General features: G+C 43.9%; 1 long non-coding RNA gene across 2 annotated transcripts in view; it reads right to left on the bottom strand.

Moving 5' to 3' along the window:
* Positions 1-2530: 2530 nt before the first annotated feature.
* Positions 2531-12891, bottom strand: part of LOC134929323 (uncharacterized) — a 78221-nt gene continuing 67860 nt past the window's right edge. For both annotated transcript variants that reach the window (XR_010178470.1, XR_010178469.1), the window contains 2 exons: positions 8734-8868; positions 2531-2906 (listed from right to left, as the gene is read on the bottom strand). This is a non-coding gene — a long non-coding RNA (uncharacterized LOC134929323). The remainder of the gene's footprint in view (positions 2907-8733; positions 8869-12891) is intronic.

Genomic DNA, 12891 nt, shown 5'->3' with positions numbered 1-12891 from the left:
AGGGCATTGCTCCCGCCCACGCACCCACAGCCGCCACCGCCTGACCGCCCGCAGCCATTGCCCGCAACTGTCGCCACTGCCAGCGCACCTGTACGCCGCCGAGCAAGAACCGCTGTGGTGCTCGGCGGCGTTACTGCTGCTGCCGGGAGCGTGACCGCGATGCCAGCGTCACGCTCCCTTAACTTCCACCTGCCGCTGAGTGCTGAGGAGGGACAGCCTGCTGTTGCGGGGACGGGGCGACGGGCCTGCTGTTGCCGGCGGCACCCACAGACGATGGCGGAGGAGAGGCCACTGCCGGGTGTGAGGAGGACAGCGATGAGGCGGAGGAGGCAGAAGACGCTGCAGAGGTCCCGGTGTGGCCGGTGATGGAGGCCCCTGGGGAGTCGGAGGAGGATGAAGGGGAAGAGGCCGAACTTCTGCCTGCCGCTGAGAGGTGAGGAGGGAGAAGGGGGGTAACACTAGACAGCGACACACAAAGAGACTACCCCCCCTCTCCCCCTCTTCTATGCCTCTCTATGTTTATATTATTATAGTATACCCCTCTCCCCCATTCTATGCCTCTCTTTGTTTATAGTATACCCCCCCTTTCCCCTATGCCTAAGAGAGGCATAGAATAGGGGTAGAGGGGTATACTATAATACTATAAACAAAGAGAGGCATGGAATAGGGGGAGAGGGGGGTTTACTATACACAAAGAGGCATAGAATAGGGGGGTATACTATACACGAAGAGAGGCATAGAATGGGGGGAGGTACACAGAAAGAGAGACATAGAATAGGGGGGGGGTATACACAGAGCAGAGGCAAGTCGCCCCCGTTACTATTGTTGTAGTAAAACTGTATTTATATCCGAGTGCCGCCACAATTGTGAGTGTGTGTATATATATATATATATATATTTATATATATATATATATATATATATATATATATATATAATATGTGAATTTTGGCTCATTCAGTGTGCTTTAATGTGAATTTCGAGTCATCCCGTGTGCTATAATGTGAATTTCGGGTCATCCGGTGTGCTACAATATGAATTTCGGCTCATCATGTGTGCTATAATGTGAATTTCGGCTCATCCTGTGTGCTATAATGTGAATTACGGCTCATCTTGTGTGCTTTAATGTGAATTTCGGCTCATCCTGTGTGCTATAATGTGAATTTCGACTCATCCTGTGTGCTATCAGGTGAATTTCGGCTCATTCAGTGTGCTTTAATGTGAATTTCGGGTCATCCTGTGTGCTATAATGTGAATTTCGGGTCATCCTGTGTGCTATAATATGAATTTCGGCTTATTCAGTGTGCTTTAATGTTAATTTTCGGGTCATCTTGTGTGCTATAATGTGAATTTCGGGTCATCCTGTGTGCTATCATGTTAATTTCGGCTCATTCAGTGTGCTTTAATGTGAACTTCGGGTCATCCTGTGTGCTATAATGTGAATTTCGACTCATCCTGTGTGCTATCATGTGAATTTCGGCTCATTCAGTGTGCTTTAATGTGAATTTCGGGTCATCCTGTGTGCTATAATGTGAATTTCGGGTCATCCTGTGTGCTATAATGTGAATTTCGGGTCATCCTGTGTGCTTTAATGTGAATTTTGGGTCATTCAGTGTGCTATAATGTGAATTTCGGGTCATCCTGTGTGCTATAATATGAATTTCGGCTCATCCTGTGTGCTATAATATGAATTTCGGCTCATTCAGTGTGCTTTAATGTTAATTTTCGGGTCATCCTGTGTGCTATCATGTGAATTTCGGCTCATCCTGTGTGCTATCATGTTAATTTCGGCTCATTCAGTGTGCTTTAATGTTAATTTCGGGTCATCCTGTGTGCTATAATGTGAATTTCGGCTCATCCTGTGTTCTATAATGTGAATTTCGGCTCATTCAGTGTGCTTTAATGTGAATTTCGGGTCATCCTGTGTGCTATAATGTGAAAGGTCTAGTACTAAATAGTATAAGAATAGTATAAGGTCTAGTACAACCAGTACTAGATAGTATAAGGGGTCCTACTACAATGAAGGACACCCCCCCTTTTGAGTGGCCACGCCCCCTTTTCCGGAGCGAGCGCGCCTTAGGCGCGCGCATAATTACACCCTTCACTTTTCCATACCCTTACTTCAAAACTTCCACTTCAACCACTGCACCTACATCTATACATACACATCCAGACATCTTTATACACAGTGACACCTATTTGTGTAGGAGATGATGATGGTAAGGTTCATGTGGAATTATAATGAATGTTCCCAGTATGACATGAAACAGCTGGCGTGTCATGTTGGCACATCCTATTTTCAGTGTGCACGCCCCCCTCATGGCCATTTTTTTCAGAGTGCGCCAGTGGCATGCGCACATACTTTCCTTTTGTATTTTTTTTTTTTTTTGGGGGCGGGGGGGGGGGGGGGGGCGCCATTATTGATATTGCCCTGGGCTCCAAAAACCCTAGTTACGCCTCTGGTTATGATATATGTTAAAGGTAACAGGCATAAATTATAATCTTTTGAATGTAGTACCAATATCTTTTTATTGTTGTCCATGTAATATAGCAACAATGGTTAGAAAATGTGCCCATAAAATGGAGTTTTCTCCTTTTTGCAGGACCCTCTTCTTCCGAATGCCTACTGATTCCTATATTGAGTCCATGGTCTGCATGCTGCACATACTGTAGATGGAGTGGTTGCAGGCTAGATTACTGACAAGCAGTACAGGCAGCCAACTGGAGTATGATGAGCCCTGCCACTGTCAATTTTGGAAATCTGTTTTCTCTCTCAGATTTCATCCTGTCCGTTATGTGGGCAGCTGGGTGGAGGGAGGAAAATCATGTGTCTCGTGGAAAATTATTTATTCAGAGATTGTCATCTGGAGATCTCAATTAGGATGCCCATGGACCTTCTGCCAGCCCTGCCAAAATCCAAAAAAAAAAAAAAAAACATTGGATGGTATGATAATAAATGCAGTGACATGCACTCCTTAATAGGTGTGGTGGATATAATGTCATATAAGGGGTTATGATATCAATTGGAGGTGGAATGATGTCATGTTGAGCGGGTTTGATGTCACATGAAGGGGTTTTATATCATTGTAGAGGATCTGATGACTTGGGTGGTCTTGGGAATCTAATGGCATATAAGGGCATTAAGTGGCATTGGGGGAGGCCTGATGGCATGTAAAAGGCATGTGGAAAGTTTTGACAAAGGGTAGGTTTGATGGAGATGTGGAGAGGTATGATGAGCATATGGGGAGATCAGATGGTATGCTGGAAGAGCTTATGGCATGTAGGAGGATGTGATGGGCATATGAGAGGACTGATGGCATGAGGGGGACTGATAGCATGTGGGTAGTTGTGAGAGGCATGTAAAGGTCATGTGGGAAGGGTCTGATGGCTTGAAAGAATCATATGGGGTGAGTTGATTGCATGTAAGGGGCATGTGTGGAGGCCTGAGAGGTGTGTGGGTAGGTCTTATGGCATGTAAAGGACATGTGGGGAGGACTGATGAACATGTGGGGAGATCTGTTGGCATTTTTGGGAGGTCTGATGGTCATGTTGGGAAATCTGATTGCATTTAGAGAAATCTGAGGGTATTTTGGTAATTTATGTTTTTTTTCTTCCCAGTTCAACAGTTCCCTCCACACGATTGTGGATGTGGTAGCATGATAAACAAACATGAAGGTTCAGACTTTAAAGTACAGAAATAATGGTACCCTAGTTAGCACTTATAGAGGAGAAGGGCAGCTGTGAGAAAACAAATTATGTTTGACCCTCAAACAACCATAATGACAAAATATAGTAATAGTGTTCAACAAATAGAACTACTCAAGGATAAGTGTGTGTGGAGGGGAGGGTTTGAGAAATTCTTTTTTGGGATGGATGATATTAGCAAATCAACAAATAAATGGAATAATACTTCCCCTAGTATTGTGTGTTTCCTGTTATAGCAGGATATCTAACTGAGATTTGTCCATCTGGAAATTGAAAATTTTTGACCCGAGGATAGTCAAACATGTTCCACTGAGGAGGGGACAGCATTAAGGCACTAATAAAGTGAGAAACATTTTGGATCCTGGTGTTAGATATATTATATCCTAGGGGGTTAAATTTAAGGGTTTAACATCACTTTTTTAAATTGTTCATTGTGCACTGTAAATAAATGATTTTTTATCCTGTGCTGTCTGATTGTGAGAAATAATAGTATTGGAATTCTTCAATAACTTGCTAATTCAGCTGGATGACATTTATGGTAATCTGTTGAATTGATTAGCAACCTGCATACCGATCTGAGGTTGTGAAGTTTGTGAGGACTTTGGCTCAGGGCCGTAACTAGGTGTGTGCCAGCAGTGCCTGGCACAAAGCACATAAGCACTGTGGGCGCAAAACCGCTGGCAACACCTGGAGAGTTCTGCATTGCAAAGTTTGCCCGCCGGCCGTCTATATGATACCCAGGCCGCACTGTAGCTGAATTTTGTAGCAGCGCCGCCCGGGTTCCAGCTGCTGGTGCAGCGTGTGAGCTGGGCAGTGCATGTGAGCCAGCAGCGCTGTAGCTGCCTTCTGTAGCAGCACCATCCAGCGTGTTAGCCAGGTAGCGCATGTGAGCCGGCAGCGCTATAGGTATCTTCTGTAGCAGCGCCTTCCAGGTTTCAGCTGGTGCAGCGTTACGGATAGATCACTCACATCACTGGAAACACCTGCCCGGAGAGTTGTTTGCTGCACTGTTTGTCCGCTGCCAGTCTGCTTATATACTGTAGCCATTTACTGGGTTCCCGCTGGTGCAGCATTTGGAAAGATTGTGTGATCCGGGGGGACACACACGGAATCCAACAGTCTATCTGTTCAAAAAATAATTTCTTCCATTTTTCACAAATGATAACTCTAGTACTGTTGGGATTACTGTACTGTTGCGAAGACTGCCGCTGCCACATGGACTACTGAGTTAATGTGTAAAAGGGGGCTCTACCTAATGTAATGTGTAAAAGGGGGCTCTACCTGCACTAATGTGTAAAAGGGGACTCTACCTGCCATAATCAGTAAAAGGGGACTCTACCTGATGTTCTGTATAAAAGGGGACTCTACCTGATGTTCTGTATAAAAGAGGACTCCACCTGCTGTAATGTATAAAAGGGGACTCTACCTGCTGTAATGTGTAAAAGGGGCTCTACCTGTTGTAATGTGTAAAAGGGGGCTCTACCTGCTGTAATGTGTAAAAGGGACTCTACCTGCCGTAATGTGTGATAGGGGCTCTACCTGGTGTAATGTGTGATAGAGGCTCTACCTGGAGTAATGTTTAAAATTGGGCTTTACCTGGTGTAATGTGTGACGGGTCTCTACCTGGCATAATGTGTGACAGGGGCTCTACCTGGTGTAATGTGTGTAAGTGGCGCTACTGATTACTGTGCAGCGTAATATGAATTATATGCTTACGGCGCACACTGGTCCTATTTTAAATATGTGGGGGCCGATGCTGTTTTTTGCACACAGCGCTAAAATGTCTACTTATGGCACTACTTTGATTTTCCTAATGTAACAGTGTATCATCTGAAATATAAGTATGTATCCAACTTAAAATGGATAATTGAAGTTTAAGGGAAACCTGAAAGAAGTGAGTGTTACAAAGTATTTATGTGAATACCAACTACGTTGTAGGTACTCACAAAGACTAGAACAGCAGTGGCCAACCCATGGCTCTCCACTCCTGACACTCCTGACACTCTGCACAGTTTGACCCGCAGCCGCCTCCCACCTTGCAGGGCTGCCGGGAGAGAAGGCAGGAGCGCGATGACATCACTGCATCACAGCCATGCTCTCTGCCCTGTCTGACTTCAGCCAGTGATACAAAGAAGCGGCGCCTGTCATATAGCTGAGGATGTCTACCAGTGACCGGAGGGGAAGAAGGGAGAGCTAGAGGGGGAGGATGCTGAGAGACACAGAGTGCAGGGGAAGGGGGGCAAGCTGAGAGGAAGAGTGAAGGGGGGAGACTGAGAGGCATAGAGTGAGGGGAGGCTGGCTTATTTCAGTGTATTTTATGTGGATCTGGATTGTTTCAGTGTTTTTCACCCCCAGTGTGACTGAAAATGGGGTGTGACACATGGTCATGTTCTCTCGAATGTCATACAGAAGGTGGGTGCACAAAATGTGGTGTGGCCTTGTGCCAGTTAGGCCACACCCTTTTTTTTGTTTTTTTGTTACTTGACTACAGATATTTTGGGGCTCTTTCCCTCTGACTGGTTGGCCACCCCTGGAATAGATCATGATGAAATTAAACATCAGTTATAAGAAATAGGTAGAGTAAATGCAGGGAGTATGAATTGATTGTATACTGTATTACCCAGATACACTCAGTGGGAAGTTTTACCTTCAATTTTACTTTTAATTCTAATATAAATTTTAATATGTAAAGAATAAATTAAGAGGATCATTGAATGGGATTGTAAATATTAATATGAAAGGTGAAAAAATGGAATAGTTGAGGTTTATGCTAGCAATATTGGCCCTCATTCCGAGTTGTTCGCTCGCAAGCTGCTTTTAGCAGATTTACTCACGCTAAGCCGCCGCCTACTGGGAGTGAATCTTAGCTTCTTAAAATTGCGAACGACGTATTCGCAATATTGCAAATACACCTCTCTTAGCAGTTTCTGAGTAGCTCCAGACTTACTCTGCATCTGCGATCAGTTCAGTGCTTGTCGTTCCTGGTTTGACGTCACAAACACACCCAGCGTTCGCCCAGACACTCCTCCGTTTCTCCAGCCACTCCCGCGTTTTTCCCAGAAACGGTAGCGTTTTTCCGCACACACCCATAAAATGGCCAGTTTCCGCCCAGTAACACCCACTTCCTGTCAATCACAATACGATCACCAGAACGATGAAAAAGCCATGAGTAAAATTCCTAACTACATAGCAAATTTACTTGGCGCAGTCGCACTGCGGACATTGCGCATGCGCACTAAGCGGAAAATCGCTGCGATGCGAAAAAAATTACCGAGCGAACAACTCGGAATGACCACCAATGTATGGAAATTAAAGGGCGTACAAATGCTGATAAATGGATTGTGAAGTCTCAGCAAGGCCAGACCTCTGATGAAGTCAATGACTAAACATGTAAAACTGGCCATAGAGCATGGTACACTGTTTTTTTTGTTTTGTTTTTTATAAATTTGAAAAGAACCCTTTTATATTACAAAGTAACAATGTAATGCTATGTGATACAATTATTTGGCAGCCAGATCTGACTGGTTGGAATGAAAATCTGGTAATGGATGTGACCAAATGACAATCGACCATTTGCTCCCAAACTCTGGAAAACGAACAAAACTGTCATTCATACAAATTGGTTAAATTGGTTAAATCAGTCATTTTTAATCCAACATAAAAAATGCAATTTATTTACTGTACACTACAAGTGAAATAAATCTAAATTATTTGTTTTCTTACCTGCCTCTACCCTTAGGTATTGTGCAAATAACGTGTCTGTAAGAGGTTTACTGCTAACCATCCATAGTTCTAGTCGTCTCCCCCCCCCCCCCGACACAATCAACACTCCAACTAGTAGCGCACGCAGGGGGGGTTTCCGAGTACCTGAAAATCCCCCCCTGATGAGCAAAATGTTTTATTACTGAGACGGAGACAGCATTGACTCAGCAAAAGCCCGCTATCGCAACCATGACCGTGGAACTGCTGCAGCAGCAGCAGAGAGCTACGGCACGTAGCTCTCTGCAGTGCATAGTGAAAGTCCGGGGGGAGTTGCTGGCTATGGAAGCTCTGCCACAGCAGCTCCCTCCCTCCTCACAGAACTCCCGCTCCCAGGCTCCCAGTCCCTGGGGGTGTGTATACCACCATATACTTATACTGTGTGTGTATTTATATATGTATATGTATGAGTATGAGTATATATATATATATATATATATATATGTATATATATACAAACACATACAGATAGGTGCAGCACTCCTGGTGTCTAAAGAAACGCAGGCTCAAACAGGCATAGGTAACAGCAACGTTTCAGTGCCCTTTATTACTGGCACGGGCACTGAAGCATTGCCTGTTTGAGCCTGCGTTACTTAAGACACCAGGAGTGCTGCACCTATCTGTATGTATATATTTTTCCATTCTGCAGGTACCCGGCGCATATATGTGTATCTATCTATCTATCTATCTATCTATCTATCTATCTATCTATCTATCTATCTATATGTGTGTGTGTCTATATATATATATATATATATATATATATTATATGGAATCTGTATGTTTTACAGGTACACAGGATGCTGTCTGTCAGTATACCGACAGCAGCATCCTGTCTGTTGGAAGCGAGGCAGTGAGTCACCTGCACTCGCAACTCCTTGGGCCCGGTGGCTCACTTCGCTCGCCACATGTTATATTCACACTCGGTTGGTGGCTTGGAATACCCTGTGGATGTCGGGATTCCGGTGTCGGTCTCCTGAACGGCCGGATCCTGACAGCCGGCATTTTAATTGCATCCCATACATACATATATATATATATATAAGCGCAAGGTCCACGGCACTCCCAATTCCCAAAGGTCAATGTGACATGATACTAAAGCCAGTGCCCTCCCTGGTAACAGCAGCGCTGTGTCCAATATTGAATGCAGAATCGTGCGGCACTCTCGGCGTAGAAATAAAGACAGACAAGCAGGTCTGATGTTGGTTCAACGTTTCAATGTCAAAGCGGCATTTTCGTCAGGATAAAAGATAACAAAGTGTTACTCACCAATTTATCTCCGTCTGGTGATCCATGGCGCCCACGGCCAGTTGCGTCCCGCTCCATCCAAGTGATGACGTCATTACGAGGCGCCGGCTTCGGCGTCACGGAGCACCCGGACCGGAGCACACAAAAACAACCCCCCTGTGATGTGCAAACATAGAACAAACAGTATTATCCACAAAGTACAACATGGGCCTGGTATAAAGCAATTTGACAAACACTGTGAATGTGTCAAAAAAGAATTCAGCATGAAAGGCTACATTATGTGTGTTCATGAAAAATGGATACGTTTAGCCCATATTTGTATCTTAGAGTAATGCATAAACTCCATAAATGATTAACGTCTGGTGACAACAATACTGTACAAGGTGTGAAGATTAATTAGACACATTAAGCGCTGTTGCCAGATAGAACGTCATGGCAATGGATTTTAGGGGAATATTCCGCTAACTGTGAAGCTATAAAAAGGCTGACAAGCCAGTTTGTTCATTTAACCCCTGAGGGGACAGAGTGTCCAAGACAAATATCCACTTGGCCTCTGCTCTAAGTAACAATTGAGCACGGTCACCCCCTCGTTTAAGTGGGGGGATGTGATCAATTATGCGGTGTCGCAAAGCGGCCACTGAGTGTTTAGCCTGCAAAAAGTGCCTGGCAACGGGTTGGTCACTTCTACCTGCGGAGACTGCCGCTCTGATGGAGGCTCGATGTCCTGCCATCCGTTCTTTGAACATGCAGTCAGTTTTCCCCACGTAGTGGAGACCGCAAGGGCAACTGAGTAAATAGACCACAAACCTTGTGGTAGAGGTTACTCGATGCCGTATCTTACATTTTTTACCGGTAAATGGGTGACAGAAGGTATCTCCTGTCAGCATGTGGCTGCACGTAGTGCAGCCCAGGCATTTAAAACATCCCGGACAGGAAGATTTTAGAAAGGTGGTGATGTTGCTTTTTTTAATGGTACTCTCAACGTTAGTTTTAACCAGAAAATCGCGTATGTTCTTTCCTCTGCGATAAGCTGGCATAATTCGTGTATTAGGTTGAATGCCACTTTTTTTGTCTGTTTGTATGATAGGCCAGAATTTTTTCGTTATTTTACTGATTTCTGGACTCTGAGTGTTGAATTGATTCACCCAAATTAATCTGTCTGTAATATCAGTTGTAATATCAGTTTTTTTGGTTGAATTCAACGTGCTACTTCTCGGTATTTTTAGTACTTTTTCCTTGATGGCTATAAGATCGAGCTGACTGTAGCCCCTTTGAATGAATTTGGCTATCATATTGTCGCATGCGACTTCTAGTTGTGTTTCGTCGCTGATGATGCGTTTGAGGCGCAGCATCTGCGAATAAGGGAGACCTTTACGTAAGGAAATTGGATGATAACTGGACGCTAATAGAATGTTATTTCTGTTCGTGCTTTTGGTAAATAAGGCCGTTTCAATTTTGTCATCCCGTAACGAGATCTGTACGTCTAAAAAACTGATACTTTTCTTGTGTATGGTGTACAGTACGTGAATTTCACTGGGGAATCAGACAAATTGTGTGTATTAAGTAAAGATTCTAACAGATTACGAGGTCCTGTCCACAGTAATAACAGGTCATCAATAAATCGTAAATACAACAGTACATATGGTTTGGTTGTTTCATTGGACAGAAACAGCTCGTCCTCAATCCGCAACATGAAGCTGTTTGCGAATGAGGGCGAGACGTTGCTCCCCATGGAGCAACCTGAAAAACTTGGACGGAGCGGGACGCGACTGGCCGTGGGCGCCATGGATCACCAGACGGAGATAAATTGGTGAGTAACACTTTGTTATCTTTTATCCTGACGAAAATGCCGCTTTGACATTGAAACGTTGAACGAACATCAGACCTGCTTGTCTGTCTTTATTTCTACGCCGAGAGTGCCACCCGATTCTGCATTCAATATATATATATATATATATATATATATATGAGAGAGACACACACACATACACACCCACGGAAACCCCCCTGGATAAATCCTGCGTTTGCCCCTGACTCCAAAAGAAACATTAATCTATCTGCAAGTGCCAAATTGCAACACCTTTGGGTCTGTTTTATAGACATCATACCATCCTGTAGGCTGTGATTTGTGCAATCTCACATATCAGTACTGTGTCTAAAGTCTATGTCGGCATTCTGTCATTGGGATCCCGGGGTCGACATGCTGACCTTTGGGATCCCCACTACCAGTATCACAGCCCCAATCCGTACATTAATTTGGTATACTGTATTTAGACAGGACCACTGTCTTGTGCTTAATTATTATAGGTACTTATTTTACATTATGCTGCATCGACAGCAGCATGATGTATTCACTATAGCACATTTCTGATATAAATCCGGTACATCATGCACTGTCAGTAATACTATATATATTTATAAAGGGTCCCAATCCATGCACTCTGTAATGGTTAAAAAAAGCCTCTGTGGTACTGACCACACCCCTTAAGCATGGCCCACTACCACTGTATTCCCACGTTTGGTTCTTCATTCCCCAATCTGACACTGTCTGCAACTGTAACTCACTATTAGGGTGCACGCTACAGATTACCATCAGTGTGCGATATTACAGCTTTATCTCAATTATTTGGGGACAATATTTCAGTTTCTATGTTGTTAATGTTTCTGCTAATTCTGTACTTACTTAGCATTTACATTTCAAGACCCGCTCCATTGTTGTACCTGTGTCATTGCATTCTGCAATGTTTTCAGGCTGAATCTGCTAAATGCTGTTGAACCTGCTCGCTGTGGATGTGGTCTACTTACTAATCCTTGGAGAGAGATAAAGTGGGTGGAGATAACATCCCAACCAACCAGCTCCTGTCATTTTTCAAATATAGGTTCTCATTCAGCATCAGTAGCAGCACCCAGCGCTGCAATCACATTTAAAAATTAGATTGTCTATCAGACAGTGGGTTACTGGTAGCCACCCTGCTTACCCAGCATGGCTGTGTATGTAGGTGCACCTGCACCTTGTATTTCCTAGCAGCGGGTGCTTGTGACGCGACGCGAGCGCTCTATTAAAAACTCCTGACATGAGTGCTTTGTCCGGACTACTCCCCAATAATGCCGTGTCGGCACCCCCCACTGCTGTCAATTAAGCTGCGATCGCAATCTGATAGTCAATGCATGTGCTGACATCCAAAAATCCCCAATTTGCGATTTTCGGACGTCTCCATCTGAACCTGAATGAGGGCAATTGCCTGTAACATGGCAATTAGGAGCTGATTGTCTAGTACTTTATCTCAATTCACTTTATCCCTCTGCAAGTCTTAGTACATACAGTACTGTAGACCCCTGTGTCTTCAACCTGGTAGTCTGTTGTTGCTTCAAGGACTATAAGCCTGCCTGTACAGTCTGAATCCTAGCTCAAAACTGCATTCTGCTATTTGTTTAAACCAACATTACAAAGTAGCCTCTTTTTTTTCCTCCAGCACATCCCAGCTGCATTTCCAAGTACATTTGTTTTTACCGCCAGCTCAGAAGCGTACGTAGGGTAGGGCCACACATAGCATCAAGTCGGTCCCGTTCAGTTAATATATAAATATTAAAAACAGATTAGTTAGTTTGCAAAATCTAATCTCACAAGTCCTTGAGGGAACTAAAAGTTCCAGAATGGATTGTCCTACAAGAATCCAGCTGATTCTTCTAAAAAGCAGTCACCATGGCAGTCTATTTGCATTCACACCTTTTCATATAGCTGGCATCACCCCTCAACCGTTTCCGTATCCAAACTAATTAGAAGAAAACAGGTCGTGCTCCATAGTGCATAAATCTGTAAAACTCGTTTATTGACATTTGACAATCACATATAACAGAATGAATCAGGTACCAACTTTGGTGGTCTTAAAAACCGCAAGTACAAACAGTGTCATATAGTTTATTGTAATAGCAGTAACAGCAGTAACAGCAGTATATGACAACAGCAGTGTTGAATCTCATAGTCATGTACAACGAGATCTGTGAAGCTCTATGTACTTGCGGTGGTTAAGACCACCAATGTCGGTATGTGATTCATTATGTTATGTGTTTGTCAATAAACACGTTTTATATATATATATATATATATATGTATAGGGTGTGTATCGTGTTGCCGATGTTCAAGATCCCAGCGGAGGAAGGGGGGAGCGTGAGCATATC

The sequence above is a fragment of the Pseudophryne corroboree genome, chromosome 5 (genome assembly GCF_028390025.1).
Source record: "Pseudophryne corroboree isolate aPseCor3 chromosome 5, aPseCor3.hap2, whole genome shotgun sequence".
Lineage (NCBI taxonomy): Eukaryota > Metazoa > Chordata > Amphibia > Anura > Myobatrachidae > Pseudophryne > Pseudophryne corroboree.
This window is presented reverse-complemented; position numbering and strand designations above follow the sequence as displayed.